The sequence below is a fragment of the Ahaetulla prasina genome, chromosome 3 (assembly GCF_028640845.1).
Source record: "Ahaetulla prasina isolate Xishuangbanna chromosome 3, ASM2864084v1, whole genome shotgun sequence".
Classification (NCBI taxonomy): domain Eukaryota; kingdom Metazoa; phylum Chordata; class Lepidosauria; order Squamata; family Colubridae; genus Ahaetulla; species Ahaetulla prasina.
Genome location: NC_080541.1, coordinates 47,605,553 through 47,625,740, shown reverse-complemented (window position 1 = coordinate 47,625,740; position 20,188 = coordinate 47,605,553). Strand labels below are relative to the sequence as shown.

The following is a 20,188-nucleotide window of genomic DNA, read 5'->3' as shown; positions in this document are numbered from 1 at the left end:
GCCAAGTTGGTCTGCCAAAAACGTCTCACTCATACTCATTGGGGGGGAGGGGAAGTCTCCCTCATCAGTGATTTAATCACTGAGGAAAAGATCAACCTGGCATGTATTAGTGCAATCTGGACTGTGTCTGGAATGGGAGTAGCTATCAGGTGACATCAGTCAAGACTCTGCAGCAAAGCTCGAGGTGTGGCAATTGTCATCCAGGAATCCCTTACGGGGTTCCTACACCACAGGTCACCAGATGTGAGACCCTGTTCATTAAGTTAGGCTTTAGGGTTCACATAAGATGGGTTATCTTATAACGTGGGACACGGTCACACAGTGGCTAAGGCGCTGAGCTTGTCAATTGAAAGGTCATCAGTTCAAATCCCTAGTGCCGCATAACGGGGTGAGCTCCCGTTACGTGTCCCAGCTTCTGCCAAGCTAGCAGTTCAAAAACATGTAAAAAATGCAAGTAGAAAAATATCCCCCCCTTTGGTGGGAAGAAAACAGCATTCTGTACACCTTTGGCATTTAGTCATGCTGGCCACATGACCATGGAGATGTCTTCGGACAGCTCTGGCTCTTCGGCTCTGAAACAGAGATGAGCCTAGAGTCAGAGAGATCCTCCTAGAGTCAGGAACGACTAGCACATATGTGCAAGGGGAACCTTTACTTTTACTTAAGATGGGTTACTGCTGAACCACTTTCCCTGCTGTATAGCAACCTCCCTGCCTGAGCTATTTGATCCCATTTGGGGGATAGCAATGAAATTTCCCAGATGTATGGTTCTTAAAGACTTTAATCTGCTTTCTCTAGGAATGGAGTTTGAGGTACTCAGAAGTTCATAGCTATCATAATTATCCAGAGCCCAACATGTGACAATGTTCACACTACTAATATTGGTGTTCCTGTTGCAGCAGTTGTGATCTGATATTGGGAGAATCTTGATGCTTGATCTCCATAATGCCACAGCCACTATCTGGTGCCATAGTCACTATCTAGAGAAGCTGGGCATATTAGATCTGTTCACTTCTTGTGAGTGATGGATCCTAAATGGTTTCAGAGGGACCTGGGGGTTATTCGTGTTGATCCGTTACATCGTCCATCCAAACCATTGGTTGCTATCTGGAATCAGGGGGAAGCTAAAGCATTGCAATCTCTTCCTTCTCAGGAATTCCACCACTCTCCATGGTTTAGAGAAAAGTTGAAGGACATGAAATGAGAGTGAGAGATGTCTAGAGAATTGCTGATGCTCAACTAAAGATGAACTTGACTGAATATGGATTAGAGCCACTATTAAGATTTACTTTGTGGCAGTAAGGGTGGGGGGGGTGAAGTATGTAAACAATAACAAGCTCTCTTCAAATGTGTTTTTGAATATGTATTAACAGCAATTTCTGTGTTATCTCCCCCTATGTTACATCTAATAAAAAAGTACATCTTTCATTTTAGTTTTTGTTTTTCAGTATTTACCTGGCACCTCCTATTAGATTTATTGCAAAATATCTTTTTGTTTTTTTAACCAAGAGCTTTAATTTACCATTAAATGAATATATAAGGATACTGTAAACATATATTTTAATTGCCTGATTCTTTTTGTAAAAAAAGCCTGCAACTATTATTAAATGATACATTATTTGTAATAAGTCATTTGATATCTTATTAAACTATTTATAAAGTAAATGTAAACCATAAAGTGTTTTAGATCACATGAAAAAGTTTTCATTTATATATAAATACACTGAATAAACTGTATTCAATATATATATATGGATATGGATATGGATATGGATAAAAACTTGACTAAAAAAAGGTTTTTTTTAATATTTATCAAAAATCAGATTTATTGCCACAAATCTCATCTGGGTAATGAGCCAACAAAGTATACTGGAAAATAACTTAATCATATTCAGCATGTTAATATTTCAATAGCACTATTACCATATGTTGTTGTTTCTTTCCCTTAAATCATGATTCTATTACTAATATAAAGTATCCCTAGTAATAAATCATTTAGTATTCCCATAAAGAATGGACATTTTATGATTAAGTTTAATTATATTATAGCTAGGTATCCATTGTCTTAATAAAATCTTTAAAACAAAACTAGAATTAAATGTTTTCATATTCCTTTTTTGCTATCAAATGTTTATTGGTATTTCAGTTTCCTTCTTACCAAATTATAGTATTGAAGATAATGGTTTGAAATGTTTAAAATACTACGTTTGTCCAATCTTTATCATAGGATTCAACAATTAAATTAATGGAACATCTTTAGAGAGTATAGTTTGACAGTACTATTTTATAGTTGCAGCTTATATAGAACCATTATCTCTAGAAATATATCTAATTCTAAAATATGCACTGGTCATTCTAAAACATGCACTGGCAACCATAATTTGGTATTGATCCTATGGTAATTGATAATACACCAGCTACAGAAGAAGTATTTATCTAATAGAAACATTACTTTTCAATCCCATCTCTGAAGGTATTTCTTTAGTCATCCCCATAAAATTTCAGGTCATCAGAATTGCATCTTCCCTTGGGTTTGGCATTCTTCAAGCTTTTTTTTTTTAAGTTTGAACTTCCATCACATAGCCATGATTGCCATCTTAATTTTTTTTATGTCATCTTTGTATTATTCTCATGTTCAGATGATCAAAATTCATATGCTTGGCAACTGACTCATATTTATGATGGTTGCAGTGTCCTGGGGTCACATGATCACCTTTTGCTACCCTTTTAACAAGCAAAATCAATGAGGAAGCAAAATTCACTTTAAAACTGTGTTACTAACTTACGACTGCAGGGATTCACTCAATAACTGACAAGAAAAGTTGTAAAACGGGACAAAACTCACTTAACCAATGTTTCACTTAGCAACAGAAATTTGGGCTCAATTATGGTTGTAAGTCGAGGACCAACTATAATATAAACAGTAGTGCCTGTCCATTTTTGGAAAGTAATGTCAGCATAGTTTTAAAGAATATGGAAATTTGTGGACTCTAGTTATCTGAAACTGACAAAAACTAAAATGTAGAAACCTTGTTGTTCTTTGAGCTTGGTTGTTTGCTGGTAGACATCTTATTACCAACTAAGTAACATCATCAGTGTGAGTAATGAGTATGAGTGAACACCATACTGAAATCCAATCACACTTAGAAAAGGCAAGATTTTGCCATCTTTAACAGGCCAAATTTTTACTTAGAAACCAAATACTAAAAAGTGGGACATAAAGAGAAATTGTAAATAGAAAATGGTGTCATTTATTTATTTATTTATTTATTTATTTATTTATTTATTTATTTATTTATTTATTTATTTATTTATCAAATTTTTATACCGCCCTTCTCCCGAAGGACTCAGGGCGGTTTACAGCCAGATAAAACACCAAACAAAATAAATGCAAAATAAAAATACAATTTAAAAAACTAATTCAATTTGGCCCATATTAAAATCATTAAAAGATTAAAACCCAATCAATTAAAACCAATAAAAACTATAACCCTATGCCAGACCTGCGCGGATAAACGAATATGTCTTCAGCTCGCGATGGAAGGTTCAAAGGTCCGGAAGTTGGCGAAGTCCTGGGGAAAGTTCATTCCATAGGGTGGGAGCCCCCACAGAGAAGGCCCTACTTCTGGGGTCCACCAGCCGACATTGTCTGGTGGACGGCACCCTAAGGAGTCCCTCTCTGTGGGAGCGCACGGGTCGGTGAGAGGCAATCAGTGGCAGTAGGCGGTCCCGTAAGTAACCCGGCCCTAAGCCATGGAGCGCTTTAAAGATAGTAATCAGCACCTTGAAGTGCACCCAGAAGATCACAGGTAGCCAGTGCAGTCTGCGCAGGAGTGGTATCACATGGGAGCCACGAGAGGCTCCCTCTATCACCCGCGCAGCTGCATTCTGAACCAACTGGAGCCTCCGGGTGCTCTTCAAGGGGAGAGCTTCCATGTAGAGAGCATTGCAGTAATCCAAGCGAGAGGTAACCAGAGCATGAGTGACCGTGCATAAGGCATCCCGGTCAAGGAAGGGGCGCAACTGGCGAATCAGGGAAACCTGATAAAAAGCTCTCCTGGATACGGTCGTCAAATGATCTTCAAAAGACAACCGTCCATCCAGGAGAACACCCAAGTTGCACACCCTTTCCATCGGGGCCAATGACTCGCCCCCAACAGCCAGCCGCAATTGCAGCTGACTGTACCGGGGTGCCGGCATCCACAGCCACTCCGTCTTGGAGGGATTGAGCTTGAGCCTGTTTCTCCCCATCCAGACCCGTACGGCTTCCAGACACCGGGACAGTACATTGACAGCTTCGTTGGGGTGGCCTGGGGTGGAAAAGTACAGCTGCGTGTCATCAGCATACAGTTGGTACCTCACCCCAAAACCACTGATGATCTCACCCAACGGCTTCATATAGATGTTGAACAGGAGAGGCGAGAGAATCGATCCCTGCGACACCCCACAAGTGAGGCGCCTCGGGGCCGATCTCTGCCCCCCTGTCAACACCGTCTGCAACTGGTCGGAGAGATAGGAGGAGAACCACTGATAAACGGTGCCTCCCACTCCCAAACTCTCCAACCGGTGCAGCAGGATACCATGATCGATGGTATTAAAAGCCGCTGAGAGGTCTAATAGGACCAGGGCAGAGGAATAACCCCTATCCCTGGCCCTCCAGAGATCATCCACCAATGCGACCAAAGCTGTTTCCGTACTGTATCCGGGCCGAAAGCCGGACTGGAACGGGTCTAGATAGACAGTTTCATCCAGGTATTGGGGTAATTGACGTGCCACCACACTCTCTACAACCTTCGCCGCAAAGTGAAGGTTGGAGACTGGACGATAATTACCTAAAACATCTGGGTCCAGGGAAGGCTTCTTGAGGAGAGGTCTCACCACCGCCTCTTTCAAGGCGGCAGGGAAGACCCCCTCCAACAAAGAAGCGTTAGTAATCCCCTGGAGCCAGCCTCGTGTCACCTCTTGCGTGGCCAGTACCAACCAGGAGGGGCACGGGTCCAGTAAACATGTGGTGGCATTCAACCTCCCCAACAACCTGTCCATGTCCTCGGGAGTCACAGGGTCAAATTCATCCCAAACAGTCTCAACAAGACGGCTCTCTGATCTCTCACCTGGATCCACCCAATTTTGGTCCAAGCCATCCCGAAGCTGAACGATTTTATTGTATAGATAACCACTAAACTCCTCGGCACGTCCCTGTAACGGATCATCCCGCTCCCCCTGTTGAAGAAGAGAGCGGGTCACCCGAAACAGGGCGGCCGGGCGGTTATCTGCCGACGCAATGAGGGAGGAGATGTAACAACGTCTCGCTTCCCTCAGTGCCACTAGGTAGGTGCCACTTCCCTCAGTGCCACTAGGTAGGGTCCTTTGAATCCCCATAACAGAATACAGCACTAATAAATGCTGTTTTCAAAATACTTGGGGTTTTTTGCATCTCAATAACAAAAATGGCAATTAAAATTCACAAGGCTATAAAGCGGTAATCTTATTATAAAGCAGTGGAATACCTTTTAGCAGAAGGCTCAGAACTCCTTTGCTGTTTAAATCCACTTTTCCTTAATTCTGAAAGTCAACAGAAAGAGAAAAGCTGTTATCATTTGTTAAATTAAGGGAAATGATTTTCAAAAGCTCCTAAGCGACTTAAAGCAGCATGGCTGGGTTCCTAAATCATAGCAAGGCTTTTAGAAGTACTGTATGTGGATTATAATAAGTGCATTGGAGGAGAGTAATTCCTAACTGCAGTAACATTTGCTAGTCATTAGCCTTTGGTTTATGCCGCTTTTAATTCAATAGGTTGGATTTTTATAAATAAACAAATATAATTCTCTATTAAGTATTAATTTAGTGAAAGCACCTATGTTAACTATTTAGAACTTGTGTCATTTAAGAGATGTTGTGTCACTGCTATGATTAGACATTCTGCTTTAAATCAGTGGGAGGATGATACCCAGTCAATTGAAAGATTTATCAGTGTCCACACATTGTAACATCATTATATAGTGTTTTTCTTTTTTTTAAAAAAAAGCTGTAATAAGAAAAAAAGAACAACAAAGAAAAGTTACGTAGGAGAGTTAAAATGGAACCAAAACTAAAATTAAGTACAAAAAAATTCATAGCAAAAGATAGCAATCTGAATACAGTTGGAATCAAATCCACAAGAAGACAGTTGAGTTGTTTGGGATCTAACTGCTAAAATCTGCTTATCCTCAGTACAGGTAGTTCTCAACTTATAACAATTCATTTAGTGACCATTCAAAGTTACAGCGGTGCAGAAAAAAGTGATTTATGACCATTTTTCACAGTTACAACCTTTGTAGCATGGCCATGATCACTAATCAAAATCCAAATGCTTGGCAACCGGTTCATACTTACGATAGTTGCAGTGTTACCAACTTATCAACTACAGTGATTCACTTAACAAGAAATGTTGCAAGATGGGGCAAAACTCACTTAATGTCTCACCTAACAACAGAAATTTTGGGCTCAATTGTGATCGTAAGTCGAGGACTAGCTATATTTTCCTCCTAAAATCATCATAGACAGGGCAGTGACAAGTTGATTTCTTTTACTTAATCCACTGCACAGAGGCCAAGATGCTGTTCCACTGAGTGTTTACAAAATCCCCACTCGAGTTTTCTGGTAGGCATGATCTGAGGATTGCAAACCATGTTAATAATTTGTATATATTGTTGTAGTGAATGGGTAATTCTAAATTCATGGAGGCAGGATATAGTAAACTTTTCTCTTTTTTAATGTGCAGCTAGATAGTTAATACACAGTCCCAGAATCAAGCAAACAGGTAGGAGACTTCATAGTCACTGCAAAAGCCAAACCAGGGGACAGCAGAGCAAAAATGTGGCCTAGTTTTCCCCAATGCAGGTCGTAAGAGAGGACACTAGAGGACAAAATGTAATTTTAAGTTTCTAGCTTTTGCCCCCTAAAGACTTCTTTTCCTAGTAATCTTTATTCAATCTTCTTTTTAGTACCACTAAAATCCAGTGTCAACTGCTTTACTCAATTAGTTTGTTTTCAGTTAGTTTGTTTTGATAGTCTTGCTAGCTTAATTCCAAAGTTGCAAAATTTAATTTTTTTACAAACAGCAGCTAATGTTGCTCCATTCAGTCCAAGTATCATGTTGGATCAGTTCTGTTTGTTAAAAATATTAGATGGATGGAAGAGACGACTTCCGGTATCCAGCGGCAACGGACGTCTGGAAGGCTTCTCCTGCCTCCAGCGCCCGAATCCGGCCGCCGCCGAGGCCCTCAGGGGCCAGGTGTTCCGAAAAGGACACCTGCCGCACGGACGGCTCGCCAGGGGTCTCCCAGCCGACATACAGGACTGTGGGGACCGATGCTGGCGCGTCCTAGGCTCGGCGGGGTTCGGAGGCCACAGGCCGCGGCCATTATTTTGGCCGCCGCCTGGGCCGCTGTGCCCGGTGACACCGGGGCATTGGATTTATAACTGCAGCAGCCTGGTGGTGAACAGGGCACGGAGAAGAATTGAGGAGGAGAAGGGAAGGGAATATCGGTAAACGTGAGTGGACTGCTCCGGAGTGCGGGGGTTTTCTCCCTGCGGTTGGAAGGAGCACGAGTTATTCTGGAGAGAGGAGAACTTAAAATAAGAAGATTACCGGTTTTGTGGAGCTCTGGAGAGAAGAGGTGATGGAGAAATTTAGGAGGGAAGGTTTGAGGCCCCTCCTTCTGGGGAACAGTGGTGGCGCCCAGCTTCCGCCTTCACTATGAGAATTTTGATGACATCACTTCCTTCGGCTTCCTGGTTGACTAACTGTACTCTGGACTCGTTGCTCCTGTGAGTGCCCCTGGTGGATCCGGAGGAAATTACAAGGATACCGTGCCTGCCTGAGGATTTTGTATTTTTTTCCTTAATGGCAAAAGGTCAGAGACCAACTGCTGGAGAGATGGAGAGAATTTTGGAAAAGTTATCTAATATGGACAAGAAATTGATGAAATAAGAGCAGAAATTGTGACTATCCAAAAGGATTTAAAGGATACTCAACAAGTTTCAGCAGAAAACAAGCAGAAAGTGGAAGGTTTGAGGGTGAGATGCGGGCAGTGCAGAAAAGAGAGGAGACGACAGGCAATGCTGTGCTTGACCACAGATGGATAAAATGTCTTATTTCCTTAGGTTTCAAAATTTGGAAGAAGTGGACCAAGAAGACTTGAGAGATGTTGTGACTAAATTGTTGGGAGAATTTCTTGGGAGAGGTGTTGATTTCATGAATTGGGATGTGGATCGAGTTTATAGAGTTAATTCGCAATATGCACGCACGCATGCAGTTCCCAGAGAGGTTCATGTCAAATTTGTGAGAAGAGAGACGAGAGATGAAATTCTTAGAAAACATAGGAGTGGGGCACTGATTTACAGGGGCAGGGAGATAGCCATTCTGAGGCAGATTCCCAGACAGGTACGTGAAAAAAGAAAGAAATATTATTTTTTGTCAAGCAAATTGTACCAGAAGGAGTGGGCTTCAGATGGCTGATGCCAGAGGGATTGATGATTTTCCGGGAGGGCATTACGAAAAAAATCAGTACAATTGCGGAGGCTACGGCCTATGTGGAGGAACACAAAGCCTTCCTGGAATCAGATGACCCAGGAATTGAAGAAGGGGAGGTTATAGATCATGGGGCTGAAGCGGCTGCCGCTGTTGCGGCCCTGAGTTGGGTCAGGCTGAACCCAGAGTTCTGAGATCCAAAACTAGGAAGTGATAAAGATATTTGGGATTGTGTTGGTTTTCCTTATTCTCTTTGTACGATATTCTGTTTATTCTTGACTCTTCTTTATTACGCAATTAAAATTCACAAGGCTATAAAGCGGTAATCTTATTATAAAGCAGTGGAATACCTTTTAGCAGAAGCCTCAGAACTCCTTTGCTGTTTAAATCCACTTTTCCTTAATTCTGAAAGTCAACAGAAAGAGAAAAGCTGTTATCATTTGTTAAATTAAGGGAAATGATTTTCAAAAGCTCCTAAGCGACTTAAAGCAGCATGGCTGGGTTCCTAAATCATAGCAAGGCTTTTAGAAGTACTGTATGTGGATTATAATAAGTGCATTGGAGGAGAGTAATTCCTAACTGCAGTAACATTTGCTAGTCATTAGCCTTTGGTTTATGCCGCTTTTAATTCAATAGGTTGGATTTTTATAAATAAACAAATATAATTCTCTATTAAGTATTAATTTAGTGAAAGCACCTATGTTAACTATTTAGAACTTGTGTCATTTAAGAGATGTTGTGTCACTGCTATGATTAGACATTCTGCTTTAAATCAGTGGGAGGATGATACCCAGTCAATTGAAAGATTTATCAGTGTCCACACATTGTAACATCATTATATAGTGTTTTTCTTTTTTTAAAAAAAAAGCTGTAATAAGAAAAAAAGAACAACAAAGAAGAGTTACGTAGGAGAGTTAAAATGGAACCAAAACTAAAATTAAGTACAAAAAAATTCATAGCAAAAGATAGCAATCTGAATACAGTTGGAATCAAATCCACAAGAAGACAGTTGAGTTGTTTGGGATCTAACTGCTAAAATCTGCTTATCCTCAGTACAGGTAGTTCTCAACTTATAACAATTCATTTAGTGTCCGTTCAAAGTTACAGCGGTGCAGAAAAAAGTGATTTATGACCATTTTTCACAGTTACAACCTTTGTAGCATGGCCACGAGCACTAATCAAAATCCAAATGCTTGGCAACCGGTTCATACTTACGATGGTTGCAGTGTTACCAACTTATCAACTGCAGTGATTCGCTTAACAAGAAATGTTGCAAGATGGGGCAAAACTCACTTAATGTCTCACCTAACAACAGAAATTTTGGGCTCAATTGTGATCGTAAGTCGAGGACTAGCTATATCTTCCTCCTAAAATCATCATAGACAGGGCAGTGACAAGTTGATTTCTTTTACTTAATCCACTGCACAGAGGCCAAGATGCTGTTCCAATGGGTGTTTACAAAATCCCCACTCGAGTTTTCTGGTAGGCATGATCTGAGGATTGCAAACCATGTTAATAATTTGTATATATTGTTGTAGTGAATGGGTAATTCTAAATTCATGGAGGCAGGATATAGTAAACTTTTCTCTTTTTTAATGTGCAGCTAGATAGTTAATACACAGTCCCAGAATCAAGCAGAATCAACCCCGATGGAAGGGGTGCGCAACTTGGGCGTCCTCCTGGATGAACGGCTGTCTTTTGAAGACCATTTGACGGCCGTCTCCAGGAGAGCTTTTTACCAGGTCCGCCTGGTGCACCAGTTGCGCCCCTTTCTAGACCGGGATGCCCTGTGCACGGTCACTCACGCCCTTGTGACGTCTCGCCTGGATTACTGCAATGCTCTCTACATGGGGCTCCCCTTGAAGGGCATCCGGAGGCTGCAGTTAGTTCAGAATGCAGCTGCGTGGGTTATAGAGGGAGCCCCTCGTGGCTCCCGTATGACACCAATCCTGCGCAGACTGCACTGGCTACCTGTGGCCTTCCGGGTGCGCTTCAAGGTTTTGGTAACCACCTTCAAAGCGCTCCATGGCATAGGGCCGGGTTATCTACGGGACCGCCTACTGCTACCTAATACCTCTCACCGACCCATGCGCTCTCACAGAGAGGGACTCCTCAGGGTGCCGTCAGCTAGGCAGTGCTGCCTGGCGACGCCCAGGAAGGGCCTTCTGTGGGGCTCCCACCCTCTGGAACGAACTCCCCAGGACTCACAACTTCCGGACCTCCGAACCTTCCGTCGCGAGCTCAAGACACATTTATTCATCTGTGCAGGACTGGCCTAGATTTTAAATTTATAGGGGTTTTAAATTGGTTTTAATATTTATATTTATATTTTAAAATTTGGCATTAGAATAAGTTTTTTAATGGTTATTTTAATGTGTATATAAATGTTTTATTTGCCTGTGAACCGCCCTGAGTCCTTCGGGAGATAGGGCGGTATACAAATATGAATAATAAATAAATAAATAAGCAAACAGGTAGGAGACTTCATAGTCACTGCAAAAGCCAAACCAGGGGACAGCAGAGCAAAAATGTGGCCTAGTTTTCCCCAATGCAGGTCGTAAGAGAGGACACTAGAGGACAAAATGTAATTTTAAGTTTCTAGCTTTTGCCCCCTAAAGACTTCTTTTCCTAGTAATCTTTATTCAATCTTCTTTTTAGTACCACTAAAATCCAGTGTCAACTGCTTTACTCAATTAGTTTGTTTTCAGTTAGTTTGTTTTGATAGTCTTGCTAGCTTAATTCCAAAGTTGCAAAATTTAATTTTTTTACAAACAGCAGCTAATGTTGCTCCATTCAGTCCAAGTATCATGTTGGATCAGTTCTGTTTGTTAAAAATATTAGATGGATCAGGATTGCTGTTGATTTTATACTACTTACAACAAACTCCCTTTTTAAGACCCTGTAGTCCTTATTCCAGGTACAGGATTAAAAATTAATATGGTTATATTTTATATTTGGCCAAATCCCTCATCAAATTGAATCATGTAAGATAAATTCAGAAGATTCCTAAAATGAAAGTGGGTTCTTTCAAATTTAAAGCCAAAGTTTGCTAGTGATTCAGAAATGTCCAGAGAAATGAATACATAGCCAGTGTGTCTGTAAACATACATTTCTTTACATTTCTTCTCAAGGATAATTCCAAAGTAAGGAATGAGAAAATGAGATTCAGCCCTAAATTCCATTCACAATTTATATTTTAGCAAATGTTCTTCAGTCTTAGCGCTTTGATTAATGAGATGTTGAAATAGTATATTGTAGAAGTATTCTACAGTTCAGTGCTCTAATAGTTTTGTTTTTCATTATCAGGTACAGTGACAGTCTTCTCAGAGTCTGTGAGCATAAGAGGGTAACACATGTACTTTCTTGAAATTGCTGGCTACTGAAGTCTTTCTTTTTCCTATTGTATACTTCTTACCTATCATCCTGCCCCTTCTTTTTGGATTTACTGGGGTAACAATTGAGCAGAAATCAGAAAAAGCCTTAAAACAATTTAACCCATCAAATCACTCTACTTGCATTTATCGCAGGTGGTAGCTGTGGCCAAAGACACATAGGTCCTTGGTTTAAAAACACATTAGGGACTGAAGCTTCCATCCCTAAATGATGCTGTCATTAAGTGAGTCACACTGATTTTACGAATCACCATTTTCATTAAGTGAATCATGCAGCTGTGAAGGGAATTTGCAACTACTGTAAATACATGCCAGTTTTGCCCCAATTTGGGGCCCCAAAATGCCCCAATTTTGACCATGTGACCACAGGGATGCCATAAGTATGAAGATTGGTCTTATGAAGATATAAGTCACTTTTTTCAGCACCATTGTAATTTCTGACAGTGATTAAGTGAATGGTTGTAAGTCGAGACTACCTGTATTAATATACCAGTTATACCCATTCTTAGATTAGGAGGCCCTTTAGATAGTCACTTGTGTTATCTCCTGTTGACTATTGTCATGTGTCCTGCAGGAGACTATTCTTGAAGATCTCCCAGATTTTCCTGAATGCAGCCTCTCAGGAAGTAATCAATCTGCCACAGTGTGCCCATATGACTTTGTTCCTCCATTAATTTAAGTGGTTCTGAGTTAGTTTCTAGGTACCCATTTATCAGCTGTAAAGCCCTTCATAAAACAGAGTTGTTATTTGAGGGGCCATCTGTCTTCCATAATTTCTGCCTGTCCAACAAGACTGGATGAAATAAGCATGCTCCAGCTCCCTTCTGTTAAACATTGTCATCTATCAGGACCTAAGAAATATGCCTTCTCTGTTGCAGCAGCTGTCCTCTGGAATGCTATTCCCCATCCCCAAGATTCATATGGCTCCCACTCTAATGATGTTTCCACAAGTTACTGAAACCCTGGCTGTTTTCCCAGGCCTTGAAGAAGGATGGCTTACTGAGCCCAAGTATGTTTGTTGTTGCTGTTGCTTTGTTTGGTTTCCTTCTGTTCTAGATGTCTGTGACTTTTCTTTAAAAAACAAACAAGCTTGTTTTTAAAGGATGAGCCACCCAAGATCTTTTGGAGACAGATAATGTCTAAAATAATAAGTATATACAACAAATAAAATTTACATTGAATTTCTGCTCCTTTTTCAGTTTTTCCTAGGTAGAAAATAAACACTTCATAAAATCCGATAGCTGGATTAATACGTCAACCTGATTAAATATGATGTGCATTCATAAGATCAGATAGAAGCCTCTGAGAGACAGAATTTAGTGTTTCAAACTTCAGTACCATCCCAAAATCCACCTGTCACTGAAAACATGATTAGGAGATACAGTAATATTCCCCTAATGCAGTGCTTTTCAACCTTGACAACTTGTGTGGACCTCAACTCTGGGGGACTCTGACAGTGGTGGGTTTAAAAAAAATTGACTACTGGTTCTGTGGGCATGGCTTGGTGGGCGTGGCAGGGGAAGGATACTGCAAAATCCCCATTTCCTCCCAATCAGCTGGGACTGGGGAGGCAGAAAATAGATGGGGATGGGGCCAGTCAGAATTTTTACAACCGGTTCTCCGAACTACTCAAAATTTCCGCTACCGGTTCTCCAGAACTGGTCAGAGCCTGCTATAACCCATCTCTGGACTCTGTTGAAGTCCACACCTCTTAAAAGTTGCCAAGGTTGAAAAATGTTGCCTAATGTGATTTATAAAGTCATGCGCCTGCTGTTATCTCATGCCTCCCACCAACCCGTACGCTCACACAGAGAGGGACTTCTCAGGGTGCCGTCCGCCAAGCAATGTCGGCTGGCGGCCCCCAGGGGTAGATCCTTCTCTGTGGGGGCTCCTACCCTCTGGAACGAGCTTCCCCCGGGCTTACGCCAAATACCTGACCTTCGGACCTTCCGCCGTGAATTAAAAACACATTTATTTATTCGCGCGGGGCTGGCTTAAATTTTATTGGTTTTAATTTTTTTTATTACTAATTTTTAGTGGGTTTTAGTTTTTATGTTCCAAAGTTTTAGGCCAATTATGTAATAAGTTTTTTAATTCGTATTTTAATTGTATATTACATTGTCAGTTTTACCTTGGCTGTACACCGCCCTGAGTCCTTCGGGAGAAGGGCGGTATAAAAATTGAATAAATAAATAAATAAATGTGTCGAAATCTTACAAAAGTAATTCTTATTACAAGATTAAACTCATCACTTATGTGTCAACAGTCCAAGAAAGATGTAGCAGTATTTAAAAACTGTAAAAGGACATTTTCTTTATAAAAATCAGTTTCCATATAATCATACAGAAGCCATGCAGAATGGCTTTATATATAAAACAAAACAGAAGAAGGCTAATAGACTTTTGCTAAGATAAATCACTGTTTACAGCAAATTTCTACATACAGCAACGTAAAAGATGACAGATTATGTCAACATACCATATACACAACAATAAAATATGATTGACTATGCACTTTGCAAGCAAAGCTGGAAAACTGTTCAATCAACAAAACAAGACCTATGACACAAATCACCAACTATACAAATTTGTAATTTAAATTGAAGATAACAAGTAAAACAAAATAAAATTATCCGACTAACAAGATATGACATTAGATATGGTTATTTTGAATGTAAGGAGGGTTAGCACCTTTGGTGGGAAAATATATCACTTCAGGTCACTCCACTCACCTTTCATCCCCACCAGGCATTCAGCTCACAACTGTAGCTTCTTGTCGCTGTTTGCATGTGATAGCAGCCATACAATGGGCAACAGCTTTGACAAGCTAGCTAAATCAGGTGAAGGTAGGGTAATGGGTAATGGCTCTTAAACCTTCAGGGAATTAAATCTACCAGAGATTTATCTTCTCAGCATAGATGAGACCAATTGAAGGTTCAGGATTTAACAAGGTAGTGTCTGCAAGTGTTGTGCAATGTGCATGATAAGGCATCGAAGACATCCTGGTCATCCATTCTACCTGGTCTCATCTCTGGCTGTCTCTATTTTTGCCTTATCACTGGACCTAGGTGGAATTGGGGAGAAAGTTGGTTACAATGGACAAACACAGCTTGTAATAACTTTGGAGGTACCATCAATTTTAAAAGAACTGAACATATATATCAGCCTGTCCTCATGCATCATATATAGTACACAAAATCACAATTAAAGGCAGACATTATAACCAATTACCTTGACAATATTTTCTTTTGAGCAGTGAGTATTGATACAGAATACTCTAACTGGAGAAGAGCAAGGGCAAATTCTGCTTTTGGTAACTCTACTCCATTGTGTTGGAACATTGATGAATTATTCCAGCAACAAAATTGAAGCCTACCAAGTTGTGGTACTCAGTAGCTTTATATATGCCAGTAAAACATGGACTGTGTACCAAGGCATATAAGATAGCTCAATCATTTTCACATGACTTGTCTTCACAGAATATTAGGTATCAAATGGCTAGATGAAGTACCAGACACTGAAGTTCTCTATAGAGCATATGTAACATCTGTTCATACATTGATGAGGACACAAACCTGGTGTGCAGGTCATACCATGTGTATGCCAGATGAAGATATATCTAAGCACTCCTTTTGAGAACTGCTGTGCTGGAAAATGCTTGTATGGACGGCAGAGGAAATGTTACAGACAGATATTAAAAGCCTCCCTGAAATTGTTTGACATAGATGCAATCATCTGAGAAATTGTTACCTCAAAACTGACCTACCGGCATGGCCTAATCCACAAGGTCTGTCAAGCTTATAAAGAAAAGCACATTGCTGAACCACTATTAATAAAAGAGTGAACTACCTAATCTAGAGTCAGCAGTGCAACAACTGCAGTGCCTACATAGTTGCCCAAATTGGCCTGACCAGTAATCTTTCACATTCAGATTTAACATGATTAATAGTTCTGAGGCCTTCATCAATATAATGAACAACACTGTTTTGTGATGCAAAAAAAGACAAAATGATTCTCTGTTCACATACTATAAATAGCTGAAGGAAAGCAGAAGAAACTACATCCAGACTAAACTAACTTGCTGTTATCTGGACTGAGATCCAGATAACAGCAAGAGACAAGAAGTTATATTTATATTAATAAGGGTTCAAAGAGCCAGGGGAATTTGAGATATAATTGCTAACCCTTGATTAATTATTTTCTATTGTAATCTGATAAATAATTGAAAAGGCAAGGAGTTCCAAAAAGAACATTATTTATATAAAATCTTTTTAATGTGAAAAATGTGAGAAATTATGAATACCCCTTCAAAACATTGGGCCATTGAAGAATTTTTGATAACCAGGAGAAAGTTATAATAGAATATGAGACAACTAAACAGTTCAAGATTGTCAAAGAAGTGTACCAAAGTTGTATATTTTCCCTTTTAAAATGAAGTTATAGTCAAACACAAAATAGTTTGTGTTGAATTATTTAATTTTAAGAAATAAGTATATTTCTATTTTTTTAGCACTTGGAGCCATTGTTTCTTCAAAAGAAAAGCAGGTACAGATAAACAGTCTTGGATGGATGAGGTGCATTAGAGTTTTGAAGAATAAGAAATGCCTTAATGACTAATAAGCACTAGTCAAATGTGAAAATCAGTATAAAGACATAAAGAGGCAGACACTTCTACACATTAATGGATATTGAATCTGTCTGATGTGTGCCAAAAAGACTGTCCTACTGTTTCTAAAATTCAAATTAATCCTAATATGTAAAATGTAATAATGATGTGTGAAAGCAGCATTGCATAACTTGAAATATATCTTGGAATACTAATATTTATATTATCATAGTTAGGGGAGTGAAATATCTTTAATGAATTAATGAGAAAAATGCTCATAAGAATATAATCAGAAGTTTTATATTTCAAGAAGGAATTATTTCAACGTCTTTTCTCGCTTCCTCTAAAAACAGAATCTGTAATTGGCTTCCAAGAAAGAATGAAAAGATGTCAAACTGCTTACATTAAAAAAGATAAAGAAAAATTTAAGCCAAGAATTGTTAAGAAAACTGGATGAAGTTTTGACAGATTTTATCTTAACAACTGTAAGTAGTTATTCGCCCCTATCCTTATTCCCCACAAAATGTACCTGCTATCATCCCCTTCCCCCATTATTCTCAATTCTAAATAACTTTGTTTTTGAAAAGCTGCAATTACAGAGTTACCAATAATAGGAATCAGCACAGCTGTGCCTGGAGCTGTTCCATCACATAATCACCTGTCATGCATCCTAATTCCAGCTATGATTAAAGCCCATGATTTCCAGGAAAGATGGCCAGGAGAAAGATTGTCAGAAGTGTCATGGCTTAATCCAATAGACAGGGACTTGTATGTGCCTGCCTGCAATAGCCCTTCTGTCAGCTGGAGTTTTAGGTGGTGTTCATACTTTGAAGGATCATGTCTTTTGTTTCTTTACTTTATAAAAAAGTCCAGTATTTTCAACAAAAAATTAAAGAAAATGGGATTATTTTATACAAAATTTTGGCTGATGTGGCCATGTCAAGAAATGACATCATTCCCTAGTACAAAAATAGTCTCCTTTTTTAAAAAAAATCCAAACAGTCTCCAGAGCAAATGAAGAAACACATGTTTAAAAGGTGCAAAAAGCTTCTGTTTACTACATTTAAACATTAGCTATATTCAGTTACTTTCCTGAAACAGCCTCTGCACCTACCCACAAATCTAGTTCTTTTGTCATCCTACGATTAGTGGGGTGTGAGAAATGGCATGCAGCGTAGAAAGACCCAGCAAATGTTTATTTCCTTTTGATATTTTTATAATAAGCAACACAGATTCTGACAAATAAAATAACAGTCTTTATTTGTTCATCACTTCCAAAGCTTTATACTGTATAGTATCCAGACATACAAATTCTTAACAATGAAGCAATAAAGTTACGGTAAATGTGTTCCATAGTTCATTTATCCCTTAAGGGCTTTTGATGTTCTATTTTTTACTTGTGGGGTATATTACTTTTAATCTGTTTGTTTTAATATACTAAAATAAAGGAAAATAATACCAAAAGAAGGAAAACAATGGAATAAAATAGTTCCGTTTTTTTTAAATATAGCATTAAATCTTCACCACACCAGCTAATTCTGATAACGTTTTCCATTACATCATTAGATAGTGTGAAAATTTGTCTGTGGAATTTTCTTTCTATCATAAAAAAATAATCTTTTGCTATGTTCCATTGTTTTTCAGATTGTGCAAAAGAAAAGGAGAAAATGCCTATTTAAAACATTTGTTGCTATTATATAAACAAAGCTCAATGATTTCTAATTTTTATCTCTTTGAACATTTAATTCTTAAGTAAATATACTGAACTTTCAAAGTGGGTATTTTAAAAAATTAAAAAGTAATAAAGATTTAGTAAGTTTTCCATTATTCAATTGTTTTTTTTTCCTCATGAAATAGTTCTTTAAGGTAAACAGAAATATAGAGGAGATTTTTTAAAAAAAATCTTGATCTTCTTATTTGCCAGCTTGTGACAACCAGACCCTTGCGGGAGTTGAAATTCTGATAAAGGAAAAGCTGGAATTTGATGACATCAATGCCTAAGCATTAAGGAGTCTCTTGCTCTCTGGCGCTAATGAGTAAACTGTCAGTTATCACAAGTGACAAACTTAATAGTAAGAGTTAGCAAAATATTGATTAAAACAAAAGGTAGGAATTTTTGTTGCTAATTTATTTCATAAACCTTGGTGCTATGCAATAATGTGCTTACTTGTTTGATGTAAGTGATTTCATTTTTTAATTCAGAGTGAACATGCAAGGTGGATTTGCTGCACAAACTGATAAAGCAGTTTTAGGAATACCAGATATTAGCTACAAAATTCCACATGATCACTAGATCAGGGGTCTCCAACCTTGGCAATTTTAAGACTTGTGGACTTCAACTCCCAGAATTCCTCAGCCAGCTTTGCTTTGCTTTGCTGGCTGAGGGATTCTGGGAGTTGAAGCCCACAAGTCTTAAAGTTGCCAAGCTTGGAGTCCCCTGCACTAGATGCAAGCAAGCTCTGATCTGCAATTTGTTTCACCTGACATTATGAAATGAGACATTTGGCTGGCTGGCTGGCTGGTTGTCTAGTTGGTTAATTAAATTTTGAGGCAACTAATTCCACAATATTCTGTACAGTTCACAACATTAAAAAAAAAGCAAGCTCTAAAACAATAGAAGCAAAGATCATATGCATCCAGATGAAAACAACAGTCTACTGGGAACTGATCCTATCCTACTCCAAAATGGGGAAGCCAACAAATTTTCAACAATTTTTTGAACATTATCATAGGAGTAATATGGATCATTAAGGGGATGCTGGTTCAGAGCCAAATGCAGCAACGAAGAAGGCATATTTCCTAAATTACAATAGATAGCACGCACACTCATTTTGCTTGACATAGGCAGAATATAGGCAGAATATAGGCAGATAGGCAGAAACTACTGGAAAAACTACTTGTGATGCACAATATTGGTGTTTGTCTTTCTTTTAAAAAAAATGCTTCATTAAATTTTGCCAAGCACAGAGCAGATATCTGCTTCCAGCAGTAAAATGTTTAAAATCAGCATTGGAAGTAGAATGAGGTTGTTGGTTGTTCCACCTGGGGATGTAATAATTATAATCCAGAACTGGCTATCCAGGACTTCCAGAGATGTTTTGTGCAACTCTTGGAATCTTTCCAATTGTATCACCAATTTTCAGAAGCACAATGGATAAAACCAATTTTATATTTATATTACACAACCTATCATGATCTTTTTCCATAAGGCTCTCTAAAACAACTTATTTCCTCCCAAATGTTTTATACTTGCACTCTTTCTATTGAATTATTTTACATGGAAGCTTTTATGTTCCAACTAGGAAGATTTCAATTTCCAGAGTGGAACTGCTCGTTTGAAAACGTATTAAACATCTGTTTCTATCACTGTGTATAATCTCTTGAAATCTGTTTCCCTTCAAAAGTGCCTTTAAAGATGTATCTGAATGAAGATTTCAGTTATATCTATCATGCCAGTGACATGTTAATACTAAGGCCTTATTTTATAAACCAGTTTTGGTTAATAACACTGGTGCCCAACCTTCCCAAAAGCTTTTTAATTTGTGAAAGTTACAATATGACTAAGTGAAAGCCATAGTAGCACCAAACAACATCTCATTTTATTCTTCTATTCTGCCCTCCGCTGTGTGCTAAATGGGAGCTTTTATCTTCTTTTCAATTGAAAAAGCAAAGCCATTTA

The 20,188-nt window shown here is 38.9% G+C and overlaps 1 long non-coding RNA gene across 2 annotated transcripts; it reads left to right on the top strand.

Annotated features, from left to right (window-relative positions):
• Window positions 1-11,820: 11,820 nt before the first annotated feature.
• Window positions 11,821-18,639, top strand: LOC131195885 (uncharacterized). Of its 2 annotated transcripts, none has more exons than XR_009154569.1 (4): window positions 11,821-11,858; window positions 12,783-12,913; window positions 16,863-16,994; window positions 18,434-18,639. It is a non-coding gene; the product is annotated as an uncharacterized LOC131195885 (long non-coding RNA). The 2 variants fall into 2 exon arrangements; XR_009154570.1 differs by lacking the exon at window positions 18,434-18,639 and adding an exon at window positions 18,154-18,288.
• The last annotated feature ends 1,549 nt before the right edge of the window (window positions 18,640-20,188 follow it).